The following is a 14,827-nucleotide window of genomic DNA, read 5'->3' on the forward strand; positions in this document are numbered from 1 at the left end:
CCCCCGTTCTCTCTCTCTCTCTGTGTCCATCTCTCTCCTCTCCGTCTCATTACTGTGTCAGTCTGTGTTTAAAGCGAAGCCTCCGTCGCAGACTGCTTCCACATGCACGCTGGCTTCAGACTGCTTCAGACTGCTTCAGACTGCTTCAGACTGCTTCCTCATGCACGCTGGCCTCAGCAGAGAGCCGTCTCCTAGTAGCAGAGGCTCCATCCAACTTTTGTTTTTAGGCATTAGCTGGCGTTTGGAATGAACAACTCTGTGTCTACTTTTGGTGGACCGATACGATGTTTTTTTTATCATGGTGGCCCCCTGCGGTCGTGGCCCACCGGGAATATGCCCACTGTTGAAAGTGAGATACTTTTGCTGTGATGTTGGAGTCTGTCTGTAACCTCCCCTTGGAAATACATTCTCCACACCACAAGTTCCAGACTGATATCTACGCAGTGATATATTAGTCTGACCATGCCAGGCTAGCAAGATAAAGCCCTAAGCCTCTATATGTTCTGGTTCTTTCTCTTTTGACACCTCTAACTGTTCTATATAGGAATATACTAGATATTCTAATATTCTGTATAGAACAGTGGTTCTCAACCAGTGGTCCAGGGACCATGCACCAGCTTGGTCCTGGACCCTGAAACATTTGCCTGTTATCTCTCCTATATGGTACCAACATCTATACAGCATGTGGACATATTCTTTGGTTTGGGGTCTGCGAGGCTACATCTCATCAAATGGTGGTTCTGTGGCTCAAATGCAGAATAAATAAATAATGGCCCTTGATGTGAAAATGGTTGAAAACCACGGTATTGGGTACGGTAAAACCACGGTAGCAGGTACGGTCGCCCCTAAACCACGGTATCAGGTACGGTCGCCCCTAAACCATCTCGCCCCTCGATTTCTTTCACGCCGACCGCTCGGTCCAACGGTTCTTGTATTCTTTATTTTGTTGTTACTGAGAATAAGGTTAGAAATACATTTAGGGTAATCCCGAGTAACACGCAAATTGGTGTTGGCTAGACCTCACTCTCGCAGCAACTAACTTTACTGGGGTTAAGTTTATAGGTATAGAGAGGCTTAGGCATAGTTTTACTGAGGTTAAGGTTAGGAATAACTAAGGTTAGGTTTAACCGTTTAAGCATCATTTTAGGTTTCTTTAGGAATACCAGGCCGTGCAATTCGCCAGCTGTAAGTAAGTAAAGTTTATTTATGAGAGCACCTTTCACAGACAATTACAGTCACAAAGTGCTTTAACAACAATAACATTAAAACAAGTCAATATAGTCAATAAAACAAGTCGAGAACTAAATCACTAATAAAGTAAGACAAAATAGAAAAAGTAGAGTAAAAAATAAAGCAATCAACATTGAACTCGCCGTTGGTAAAGGGGCGACTCGTCTGGTATTCAAAACCACTGGTATAAACACCAACAGAGATCCCCTGTTGTGTGTGCCAAAGAACAACTTTTTACTTATTTAGCACCTTGTTTTGTTTTGCATGGGAGTACAGTGTGTTCAGTACATACAGTGTGCGAGTGGGTGTAATCTCATAGGCCTGTATATGTCTTCGCCGCAATTGGTTTCATGCCTGCACATGTACAGGCAGTATTATTATACCAGTGTATATACATATGTTTATATTTGCATAATGTTTGCATGTGCAGGCCCTGTTGTTGGCAGCGATGCATCTGCACGGGCCTTATCTTAACCGCGTGTGGCATGCATGCACATGTATATGTTATAGGCCTCTTGTGTGCGTGTGCATGTGCAATGCGTGTTGTTTGTTTGTGTGTGTGTGTGTGTGTGTGTGTGTGTGTGTGTGTGTGTGTGTGTGTGTGTGTGTGTGTGTGTGTGTGTGTGTGTGTGTGTGTGTGTGTGTGTGTGTGTGTGTGTGTGTGTGTGTGTGTGTGTGTGTGTGTGTGTGTTGGCGGACGCTGGCTCGCGGAGCTACGAGATCCAAATCCTGGGTGTTCGTTGAACTCTGAGAGTGTATACACTAAACGGAAACCCAAATGGTCTCGTTCCATTTAGGAGGTTAAAAGAACACCGAGGGTTTTACGGTGTTGCTCTCAGAAGAAGCAGAAAACAGATGCAGCATCGATGGAGCCGGTTCTGGGACGGGCCAGACGGGAAGAGAGACGGACAGACGGACAGATGGACGGGCAGACGGACCCATATGAAGGGGAACCATCTGGACCTGGACCATCAGTCTTCAGAGCCAGCCTCTGGTGGGCTGTGTGTGTGGAGAATGGAGCGCTGAGCCTCCTCCTCCCCTGTCCGTATGGACAGAGAAGCCTGCAGCATCATTTCTCCCACTGCAAGGCAGGGCAATATATCGATCTCACATCCACCGTCTGGGATCCTGGGTATTGTGATATGGCCTAGAGAGGGTTTGGTTTTAAACACTTACCCACCCCTATTTCATATTTTCAATATTTTTAATTGTTTTAAAAATAGCTGAAATAGCTTGTAGATTTGATTTAAGTCCAGGTTTTTGATGATATCATCACGATATGATATTATTCACAATATTATATTATTCTCACAAATTATCAAGATATTTGGTAAAAAAATAATTGATTTTGTCCATATCGCCCAGCCCTATCTCACAGTATGGTTTTCCCTTTCCCTCATAACAACTTCGGCGACATTACGGTTATAACTAACCGAGCCAACAGCTGACCAACGAGGCCTTTTCTTTTAATTAGCTGTCCAGGAAACCGAGCAGAAGTTCATGTGGGTCGTCGGAGCGTTCACTCACTGGTTGTTCTTGTCAGTTTGAACACGGTGAGTGGACGAGACGGAGGAAACAGGAGGGAGTTCCATCCAGCCTCCGGCTACACCCTCTGGAAGGGTGGAGAGGTGGAAGAAGGAAGGGTGGGGAGGTGGAGGTGGAAGAAGGAAGGGTGGGGAGGTGGAAGAAGGAAGGGTGGGGAGGTGGAGGTGGAAGAAGGAAGGGTGGGGAGGTGGAAGAAGGAAGGGTGGGGAGGTGGAGGTGGAAGAAGGAAGGGTGGGGAGGTGGAGGTGGAGGTGGAAGAAGGAAGGGTGGGGAGGTGGAGGTGGAAGAAGGAAGGGTGGGGAGGTTTTGAAGAAGAGGAACCGAACCAGCCGGCCCTGGAGGAAGTCCAACAGGCATCCTCTCATCCTCTCAACTGTTGCTAAAGGATTGGGTGGTTAGTGGGATAATCTACCTCGGTGGACGCTCCAGATAGCTGCCTCCGCAACGCAAGGACGCACGAAGGAAGAGGGAAGACAAAACCCCGGCTATACCCCCACCGACACAATGAGCGTCTTATAGGCACAGTGGTGCACGGGGCTTAAAGAACCCAGGCTGGACTCTGCCAAGTTATGTAAACCATTACAGTGCCTGGCCCGGTTTGAATAGAACGTGTGTGTGTGTGTGTGTGTGTGTGTGGGTGATGTTTATTTTTGACTGACCGGTTCATGAAGCCTATATATATATACACCGAGCTGTCGTTTCTCGAACATCCCCTCTCATCTACATTTTATTCAAAGGTTGTATTATTCATTTCTCCGTGTAACACAAATACCCCCGATTCTATAGTCCGATTATCAACGGCGTTTCACACAAAAACAATGATGTTGTGTGGTGTGTTGTTGGCATTCATTCACAGATGAGGACTGGGTCTTACGGCGGTGCCGTTGTTGGCATTAGCAGATACCTTCTGGATCACCTGTGATGCTTTTCAAAGCAAATTAATTGTTTCCATCATGGCCATCTCCTCTATATGACACCTGGCTGGTTGTGTTGTTGTGGTGGTGGTGGTGATTATTGTTTTAATGAAGGCTCTTCGTTTTCCAACCTTTCATCCACGTATTCAAAGTCTCGTCCTTGATTCGCTGGTTGTTTATACACTCTCGTTCTCGGAGTTCGCTTAACGACACACTCCCGTCCAAGGGCACTGGAGTGAGACGCTCTCCACCCTGTAGGCAGCAGATGGGACAGATCCAGGGTCAGATCCAGTAAGACGCTCTCCGCCCTGTAGGCAGCAGATGGGACAGATCCAGGGTCAGATCCAGTAAGACGCTCTCCACCCTGTAGGCAGCAGATGGGACAGATCCAGGGTCAGATCCAGTAAGACGCTCTCCACCCTGTAGGCAGCAGACGGGACAGATCCAGGGTCAGATCCAGTAAGACGCTCTCCACCCTGTAGGCAGCAGACGGGACAGATCCAGGGTCAGATCCAGTAAGACGCTCTCCACCCTGTAGGCCGCAGATGGGACAGATCCAGGGTCAGATCCAGTAAGACGCTCTCCACCCTCTCCACCCTGTAGGCAGCAGATGGGACAGATCCAGGGTCAGATCCAGTAAGACGCTCTCCGCCCTGTAGGCAGCAGATGGGACAGATCCAGGGTCAGATCCAGTAAGGCGCTCTCCACCCTGTAGGCAGCAGATGGGACAGATCCAGGGTCAGATCCAGTAAGACGCTCTCCACCCTGCAGGCAGCAGATGGGACAGATCCAGGGTCAGATCCAGTAAGACGCTCTCCGCCCTGTAGGCAGCAGATGGGACAGATCCAGGGTCAGATCCAGTAAGACGCTCTCCGCCCTGTAGGCAGCAGATGGGACAGATCCAGGGTCAGATCCAGTAAGACGCTCTCCACCCTGTAGGCAGCAGATGGGACAGATCCAGGGTCAGATCCAGTAAGACGCTCTCCACCCTGTAGGCAGCAGATGGGACAGATCCAGGGTCAGATCCAGTAAGACGCTCTCCACCCTGTACTGCCTGTAGGCAGCAGATGGGACAGATCCAGGGTCAGATCCAGTAAGACGCTCTCCACCCTGTAGGCAGCAGATGGGACAGATCCAGGGTCAGATCCAGTAAGACGCTCTCCACCCTGTACTGCCTGTAGGCAGCAGATGGGACAGATCCAGGGTCAGATCCAGTAAGAAGCTCTCCACCCTGTAGGCAGCAGATGGGACAGATCCAGGGTCAGATCCAGTAAGACGCTCTCCACACTCCACCCTGTAGGCAGCAGATGGGACAGATCCAGGGTCAGATCCAGTAAGACGCTCTCCACCCTGTAGGCAGCAGATGGGACAGATCCAGGGTCAGATCCAGTAAGACGCTCTCCACACTCTCCACCCTGCAGGCAGCAGATGGGACAGATCCAGGGTCAGATCCAGTAAGACGCTCTCCACACTCTCCACCCTGTAGGCAGCAGATGGGACAGATCCAGGGTCAGCAGATGGGACAGATCCAGGGTGGCACCCCGCCCATTTCCACAGGGTCATCCCGACAATTAGAGCGCCGCCGCCATCAGGTGACTGCTGATGGGCAATCTCCACGAAGGGATCAAGGAATGCGGGAAGGAGCCAAGTGTGTGTGTGTGTGTGTGTGTGTGTGTGTGTGTGTGTGTGTGTGTGTGTGCGCGCAAAGCTACACTTGGAGCTGGCAACAGAGATTCAGTTTAGAAGTGAGGGAGTGCTCTCACATTAAATCCAGAAAAGAAACCCAATATAAATTGAATTCATACCTTTTTAGGCATGTACTGTATTAGACCAGGCGGTGCATTACTGAGTGGTCATACTGTAGAATCCATTTAATGCTTTCAGATCATGATTTGACATCCAGTATACCCCTCAAAAGGAAAAAATAAAATAAATCACCAACACGTTTTGCGTCAATATATTTAATTAATTCATCCATTCATTCATTCAAAGTGTATTTCTTTAAGTGAGTCTCACAGAGAAAAATAATTTCTCTTTTGAGTCTCGAGCCGGAGATGGTTTGGCTGCACCAAATTAGCCATTTGTGTGGAACCCTTTCTGTCCATTTTGTAAAGGCCAGGTTACAGATGATCACCTCAGAGAGTTGGACGGCAAATTGAAAAGGAGAAGAAGTCTTTGAAGAGAGAACTCGCGGCTCAGTTATCTGTTTGACGGCGGAAAACACAAGCCTGTTATGTTGGCTTCGTACGTCATTTAAGGCTCAGTTGCACATGTTTCCACGAAATATGTATGTCCTAAATAGATATGCCAATTATCCTAATGGAAACCATGAAGGCGTGACCACTTCAATTAGCAAGCCTGTCCCTATTTCATTTTTTCCTGCAACACCTCACAGAGTTTGGTGATGAAACAACACAATGCTTCGTGCCGGTTATATGTTGCCCATTCCGCCCCTGGAAATTGAACACCCCCCCCCCCCCCCCAAGACATATCTGACACCACAACAACAACAGGGTGATGTAAAGCTTGAGCAGTTATATATGTTGTTGCACGCGGGTGTCGCGAAACCAAAAAAATAGGCGATCCACAAACCCTACGATGTGTCGCTCTGCTGTGTGTCGTGAGCAATGTAGATCGGCTATTTACGTGACCACCGGCGAGCAACTATACCCGTACTCTCGTATAGAGGCCATATCGGGCATTACCAGCATGCGTTGCTTCCAGTCTATACAGGCATCAAATTAGAATATAGGCTGTTTGGCAAATGCAGTGGTGGGTGTGTAGCGCATATTATCTGAGAACCGGTTGGTACCGGCATAATTGGAACGAAAGTTACACGTGAAGGAAACACGGTATCCTACCAGGTTTCCGTGTTTTGCGTCAGTGCGAGAGAAGGTCACAGTCTGGTGGACCGCACATATTGGTACACGGTACGAGTTTCCCTTCAGCGGGGCGTGTGTTCACACGTTGGCGTATATGAATCCGTGCCTATGAGGTGTTATGTAGCATGTAGTGTTCAACTGTTCATGCATGTGAACACACGCAGACATACATACATATAGGCCTATACATTAGCCTATGGTATGGTGTTACACACAGAGCACATGCAGGCACACACACACCATACTGTAATGTTTTTTTTCTTTTGCTTGGGAGGGAGTCATATGTTATCCGTTGTCGTATGTTCCCCCACCCCCGCAGTAGATATTAACCCATTCTGACCGGGAACCCATTTTGGTGTTATAGCATCATGTTATGCTTTAGCTATTGAAAATAGCAGATCTACAAGCTTGTAGGTCTGCTATTTTTGAAAAATCGAAGAGCGACTGACATTTTTTAGAATCTGATCTCAGGTCAGAATGGGTTAATCAGACCAGTGTGTGTCCGCAGTGGAAACCTCATATGAATCTGATCTCAGGTCAGAATGGGTTAAAACCATAAGGGGAAGGAATTATACCGCAACTTCCAGGAAATAAATAATAATAATTGAGACATTCATGAGGGTCATATAGTTGTCTCATGTTTTCAGCAGTTGTGCCGCTCCACCAGTTCTTTCTAGAATCTCATCTCTTTCTGTATCTCTCTCTCTCTCTCTCTCTCTCTCTCTCTCTCTCTCTCTCTCTCTCTCTCTCTCTGGGTCTATCTCTCTCTCTCTCTCTCTCTCTCTCTCTCTCTCTCTCTCTCTCTCTCTCTCTCTCTCCTTGTCCTTGTGTCTAAATTATGATCTTGTTAGCAGAGGCTCCAGTACACCTAAAGAGATTTAATTCAGGGTGACCATACATAAACATAAATAAACACGCAGTACTGTATAGTGTATATATTTAATTTGACTATATATACACACACACGGTACACGTCAATTATGCACAGGAAGAATTGCTATACAGTATCTTTTCATTTTATTCTTTTCCATATTACCAGCCGTGCTGCTAAACCAAAATCAGCTGGTCTGGCATTCTGTCTGTGCTCTGTTTGGGAGGCTTGTGTTTTTCACGGGGGGGGTGGGGGGGGGTGGGGGTGGGGGGGAACCCAGCGATTTGGCTCCCCGCCCATTTCCATTCTCCTCCTCCCCGCAAGCCGACGGGCCATTATGACTGTCAGTCATTTTCCGACATAACCCGTTCTGACCTGAGATCAGATTAAAAAAAACGTCTTCTACATCCTGACAGTTTTCTGAAAAAGCTATGTTTCTGTGTCAGTCGTTCTTTGATTTTTCAAAAACAGCAGATCTACAAGCTCGTAGCGCGCCACTCGGTGGGTGAGCTTGTAGATCTGCTATTTTTCAATAGCTAAAGCATAACGTAATGCTATAACACCAAAAGGGGTTCCCGCCCAGAATGGGATAAAGGGGCTCATTTGAAAAGGCTCAATGCAAATCTCATATCTTACATGAAACAGTCTTGATTTATTTCTCCCCGAGCTTTTCCTTCCCTAAGTCTTCAAACAACCTCCCCAAAGCACCCCTCCCCACCCCCACCCCACCCCACCCTACACCCACACCACCTCCCCCCCCCCCCCCCTCCCCTCTCTGTCCTGACTGGAATCAACGCCTTTCAACATCCAGTCAAAGGAATCGGGAGGTTCTCTATGGACGTCTCCCTCCCACACACACACACACACACACACACACACACACACACACACACACACACACACACACACACACACACACCCCTTTTTGCTTGTTTTCCTGCCGTCGATATCTGCCCACAGCAGGTGCCCGAGCCTGCCACAATGATAGCAGTGATATTGAAAGAAAAAGAGATATATATTTTTCCCAAGTATTGGGAACTTCACTTAGGCTCTCCTGTCATTCATGTGTTATTCTCGGGGCGAAAACCCCCCCCCCGGATAACACACCCTTATTAGTGGTTTTGTGTAGTGTGTGTGTGTGTGTGTGTGTGTGTGTGTGTGTGTGTGTGTGTGTGTGTGTGTGTGTGTGTGTGTGTGTGTGTGTGTGTGTGTGTGTGTGTGTGTGTGTGTGTGTGTGTGTGTGTGTGTGTGTGTGTGTGTGTGTGTGTGTGTGTTTTGTGAATGCTTATTTCTCTTTTCTGTGCAGCTCTGAAAGATCTAACAGTATATATACTGTAGTGGTCCCCAGTATCTGCTATTGCACAAACCAGTGAAACCACTGAGACAGAATGAATGCATTCAGTCCTTTAAAGTCTGGCGCTGCGTGTGTGTGTGTGCGTGTGTGCACACGTGTGTGCGTGTGTGTGTGCGTGCGCCTGTCTGTCTCCCAGACCAGCCGTGGGTTATAGCTGTATATTTCCCTGTGATGAAGGTAAACCTCTCCCTCAAACAGGGGTGTTTGCACGCCCATCAGCAGCTTGCTTATGCAGCCTTGATTGCATGTGCTCAGCAGACATGCTGTCTCAAAACCGGCTTCACGGGGAGGCAGAGATGCATTGCATCCTGCAGGGCCACACACAGACGCACGCACACACACACACACACAGATACACACACACACAGATACACACACACACACACACACACACACAGTACACACACACACAGTACACACACACATCGGTGCCAGACGAAGGCACTGAAAGCCACCGGCGAGGCAGCTGTGACCTTGCGAACAGAAGCTTGGACTCTCCGCCAAAAAACCTCACCCTTCTTCCCCATGGTGCGGTCCAGTGTGCCAGCAACACCAGGTGCCCCTCCAGAAGTGATTGTGGAGGCCAGAATGGAGAGAGAGAGAGAGAGAGAGAGGGAGAGAGAGGGAGAGAGAGGTGGTGCACTGCCAGCCTGAGGGTGTTTTACATCAGAATCAAAAGCGCCACAAAAGCCGATAATATTGAGTGATTTTCTTTGCTCTCGCCTTCCGCGCACATGCCAGGCTCTTGGGTGGAAGTTATTTGGGCATCTGTTGACTCAACGGTACCTCTGGCGACGTGTTTTTGGATGAAACACCAGAGTGCACTGTATGTATCTATGTATGTAGTGCAAGTAGACTTTCACATTTAGTTTCATTCTTGGGTTTTAACCCATTCTGACCTGAGATCAGATTCATACGAGGTTTCCACTGGACACACATTGGTCTGATTAACCCATTCTGACCTGAGATCAGATTCTAAAAATGTCACAGTCGTTCTTCGATTTTTCAAAAATAGCAGACCTACAAGCTCGTAGCGCGCCACTCGGTGGCGCGCTATGAGCTTGTAGATCTGCTATTTTTCAATAGCTAAAGCATAACATGATGCTAACACCAAAACGGGTTCCCGTTCAGAATGGGTTAAGCTTGTTCAACCTTTGAATACTTTTCTCAAAGGTTCAGCACGTGATTTTTATGTCCTCCTGCCAAAGGGTGGCAATTATTGCAACTGTAACACCAGTGGGAATCCAAAGTGGATCACTGGTAAACACTGAAAACACCACATTACGTATACAGTACCTACATATGAGGCAACGGCTGTGTGTTGGATTGAAATGAGGTATATATATGCATCAATGGCTGCAGTCAATGTTAACATACTCTACTGCCATACAGTTTGGTTAAAACATTTATTTGTTAAATTAAGTCCTGAATCCCCCCCTAAAAAAAGAAGAAATTACAGTTCCAAACTCAACTCTTAATTTGTATTAATAGTTTTTGCCAGACTTTCTCTCTCATAGCCAACTGTGTACAGTCCCAGAATGACTCTAATTTAGAACTTATACATCCCACAGATCCAGCCTTGAGATCTCCATAATCAGCAGACCCCCCACAGTGAACAGATTATCAGAGTACGCGTGTAGCGAGTCATCTCTCAGCACAAGTCCTCCGGGCTACCAGGGAAAACACGCATACATCAAGTGAAACATCGCAGAACATAATTAGCTACCTTATCCCAGTGGTCATTGGAACCTTAACACATTCTGACCTGAGATCAGATTCATACGAGGTTTCCACTGGACACACACTGGTCTGATGAACCCATTCTGACCTGAGATCAGATTCTAAAAATGTCAGTCGCTCTTCGATTTTTCAAAAATAGCAGACCTACAAGCTCGTAGCGCGCCACTCGGTGGCGCGATATGAGCTTGTAGATCTGCTATTTTTCAATAGGTAAAGCATAACATGATGCTAACACCAAAATGGGTGCCCGATCAGAATGGGTTAAAATCAATAGCAACATTAGTGAAACAGCAGAGAACAGAGTGCCGCTGCCTCAGTGCGTTTGCTTATGGAGAACAGGTCTGTAACACATATTGTGCTGCTGCTGTTCATTCAATCACAACATTTCTGCCGATTAAAAACTGATTTATTGCTGTAAATGAACACAGTATAAAGTCCTCAGTGTTAATTGAACTCAAGGGCCTATACGGGTCCATCTGCGGTCACATTCGGTTATTAAAATTAAAAGAAAACTGCACTTTTCAGACCACTCTATACCGGCCACTCTACTGAGCCACTGCCGCCCCCCCCATGCCACTGTCATGTCGTCGGGCGTACATACATTCCTCGTGCTCCAGGACAACATTATGCAGAGAATCCCACAGAAGACATACAGTAATTTTTGCCACAACACCATATTTACTGATCTCCTCAATTTAGGTTGAACGTCATCAGCAAGTCTTTCCCATATTAACACTCTTACAGTGAAAAGGAAAGCTGCACATACAGTAATGTGTGAGATGTGGGTTCTGTGGCCGACTGTGTTCACATGGAAGTTTCTCCAGACAGGGCGGCGAGCGACGTTCCCAAGCCCCCAATTTGGTGGTTTCAGAGGTATAATGCCACAGAGACTCACCAACACCAATAAAAGTTTGGTTTCAGAAACGTTTATATGCGAGCGCAGAGTTCATAAATACTCAATGTTTATCACTTGATTTATGTTAGCTTGTTAGTAGGTTTCTTTATTTTTAACTTTTTTTTTTTTAATCCATTTTGGGCGGGAACCCCTTTTGGTGTTAGCATTATGTTGTGCTTTAGCTATTGAAAAAGAGAAGATCTACAATGTAGGTCTGCTATTTTTGAAAAATCGTGAAAATGCGGCACAAATCTTTGAATATATATTCTTTCAGAGCGAACGTTTTTAACTCAAATCTTTGCTTCTGGGGGGGGGGGTGGTCCCTGGAACAACATATTTTCAGATGGGGATCGGTGGCCAATTACATATATTTTTGGGGGTCCTTGACATGAAATATTGAGCACCACTGATACAGAAACATGAGGTTTTTCAGAAAACTGTCAGGATTTTAAATATTTTTTTTTAATTTTCGACGTCAGGCCTAAATGGGTTAAAGCTCGTCAGCATTGCCTGCTTTTTGCATAATGTTGCAATTAGCTGTGGTTAAATGCCCTGCAAGTAGAACGTGTAGGAGAGAGAAAAGTAAAGGTTGATAAACACACTAAGTGATCCTAAGGTCTTTCTGCTCTGGTTCCAATTTCCTTTCCCACATTCTGCCACATGAAACGGAATAACCTTCACTGCTTATATAACCTTCTGCATTCGATTACCATACTAAAGTCCTTAACCCATTCTGACCTGAGATCAGATTCATACGAGGTTTCCACTGGACACACACTGGTCTGATTAACCCGTTCTGACACCTGAGATCAGATTCTGAAAAATGTCAGTCGTTCTTCGATTTTTCAAAAAATAGCAGACCTACAAGCTCGTAGCGCGCCACTCGGTGGCGCGCTATGAGCTTGTAGATCTGCTATTTTTCAATAGCTAAAGCATAAAAAGATGCTAACACCAAAATGGGTTCCCGTTCAGAATGGGTTAACAGCATGAAGCTAATTTGTGGAGCTATATGGATGTCTTTGCAAGAAGGTCATAGTAATGGAGAGTGTAGCCTACCCAGAAAACGATTGTACTTATCATTTTTGCTAATTGTTTTATATTTTTGTGATGAGAACTCTTTAGTAAAGGAAGGAATACTGTGGCCATGTTTGAGTTCTCACCGTGGACCCATGGACCTCTTTTTCTGCCACTGGTGTTTCTAATTATCTCCTTTGACAGGCGATACTCAAGGCAATTTCACCTTGTTATGTTTAAGAGACGGTTGGATGGGAGAGAGAGCCGTTTCTCTGGGTTGGTTCTCTGCTAATCTTCTGGCCAACTGCCTGAATAGGAAAAGCCTCCTCTTCTTGGCTAAACTTGGGAAACCATGCACAGGAATCTATAGCTTTATTTCACCCTGATTTTGTCCATTTCTCTGTTTTTGAAGTGATTCCCTCACCTTATCCAACTCCAATTTGTTTTGAGTACTATACAGGATTTTCCAAATGCTTCGTCACCGGGTTGAGCAAAGATATACAGTATATTGTATATATGCAGCAATTATGTAGACGTTGGGAGAACCCTGCTCTGGTTTTGTTCACTGGTCGTCTTAGTTGTTTAAGGTGGTTCGTCCAATAGCGGTGAAAGATACACGGGTCATTAAAATGAACCAAACTCATAAAGACATAAAGAGGGGAAATGGTTTAACTGACACCTACAGTTTGTTCTTTGTGTGTGTACTGTGTGTGTGTGTGTGTGTGTGTGTGTGTGTGTGTGTGTGTGTGACACTGTGTGTGTGTGTGTGTGTGTGTGTGTGTGTGTTGTCTTTACTCTGGCATTATAAAAACCACCCTCTTCTGACACTATTACTAATGGGTGAGATGAATGACCTCATCGCTATAAAATGCTCTGAGATCCTTTAACAAAAGACCTTACTGTATATACGTATATCTTCCCTTTTTGCGAATGATATCTAAAGCTTTAAGCCATCGTCAGAACAGGAATGGCACAGACCCGTCACCGTTGACTCCTCACAGACTGATGCTGTAATACTACTATGCTTACAGAATGAATGCATCTGTGATTAGTATGAGAAACAAGGTGATTGTAATACGCCTATATATAAGAGACATGTTAGTATAGGCATATGAAGAGGAACTATACGTCATCACATGGTTATGGGGTTTTAACCCATTTTGACCTGAGATCAGATTCTAAAAAATGTCTTCTACATCATGACAGTTTTCTGAAAAATATTTCTTTCTATGTCAGTCGTTCTTAGATTTTTCGAAAATAGCAGACCTATACAAGCTCGTAGGGCGCCACTCGGTGGCACGCTATGAGCTTGTATAGGTCTGCTATTTTTCAATAGGTAAAACACCAAAAGGGGTTCCGCCCAAAATGGGTTAAGAAGCGAGAGGAAAGCCAGCCTTAATCATTCAGTCTCCAGTTAGTGTGGCTATACAGTGAAAGAAAGAAGGGGGGGGAGATAAAAGGAACAATAATCACTAGAAACTCTAAACATGTCCCCCAACAGCTCATGCATACTAATGAGAGAAAAAGGAATTAAAAAAGAAATAGAGAGAGAAAGAGACTGTGTCACACAGAGAGAGAGAGAGAGAGACATACTCTCTGAGTTAAATAAGGACTGTGCATTTCACTGTGTTCGAGGAGGAGGAAGTAGTCAGTTGGGAGAGGATGTCCTTAACCCATTTTGTGCGGGAACCCCTTTTTGGTGTTTTAAGCATTATGTTATATACTTTAGCTATTGAAAAATAGCAGATCTACAAGCTCATAGCGAGAGTGGCGCGTAGGTCTGCTATTTTTTGAAAAATCGTGAAAATGTGGCCCAAAGGTTTGAATAAATATTCTTTCAGAGCGAACGTTTTTAGCTCAAATCTTTGCTTCTGGGGGAACAACATATTTTCAGATGGGGGTCTGCGGCCAAATACATAACATTCTTTGGGTTATTGACATGATAATTATTGAGAACCACTGATATAGAAACATGAGGTTTTTCAGGGGGGAAAAAAAAGACATTTAAAAAAAAGACATTTATTTAATTTTCGACGTCAGGCCTAAATGGCTTAACCCATTCTGACCTGAGATCAGATTCATACGAGGTTTCCACTGGACACACACTGGTCTGATTAACCCATTCTGACCTGAGATCAGATTCTAAAAATGTCAGTCGTTCTTCGATGTTTTCGAAAATAGCAGACCTACAAGCTCGTATCGCGCCACTCGGTGGCGCGATATGAGCTTGTAGATCTGCTATTTTTCAATAGCTAAAGCATAACATGATGCGAACACCAAAATGGGTGCCCGGTCAGAATGGGTTAAAGGTAGTGTTTTCTTTTGCTCTATAGCCTTCTGAAAAGGGAAGCCCACAATGTCCCAGCGAGGCCACCTGCCCGC

This window comes from Protomyctophum bolini (assembly GCF_963924005.1).
Source record: "Protomyctophum bolini genome assembly, chromosome: 15".
Lineage (NCBI taxonomy): Eukaryota > Metazoa > Chordata > Actinopteri > Myctophiformes > Myctophidae > Protomyctophum > Protomyctophum bolini.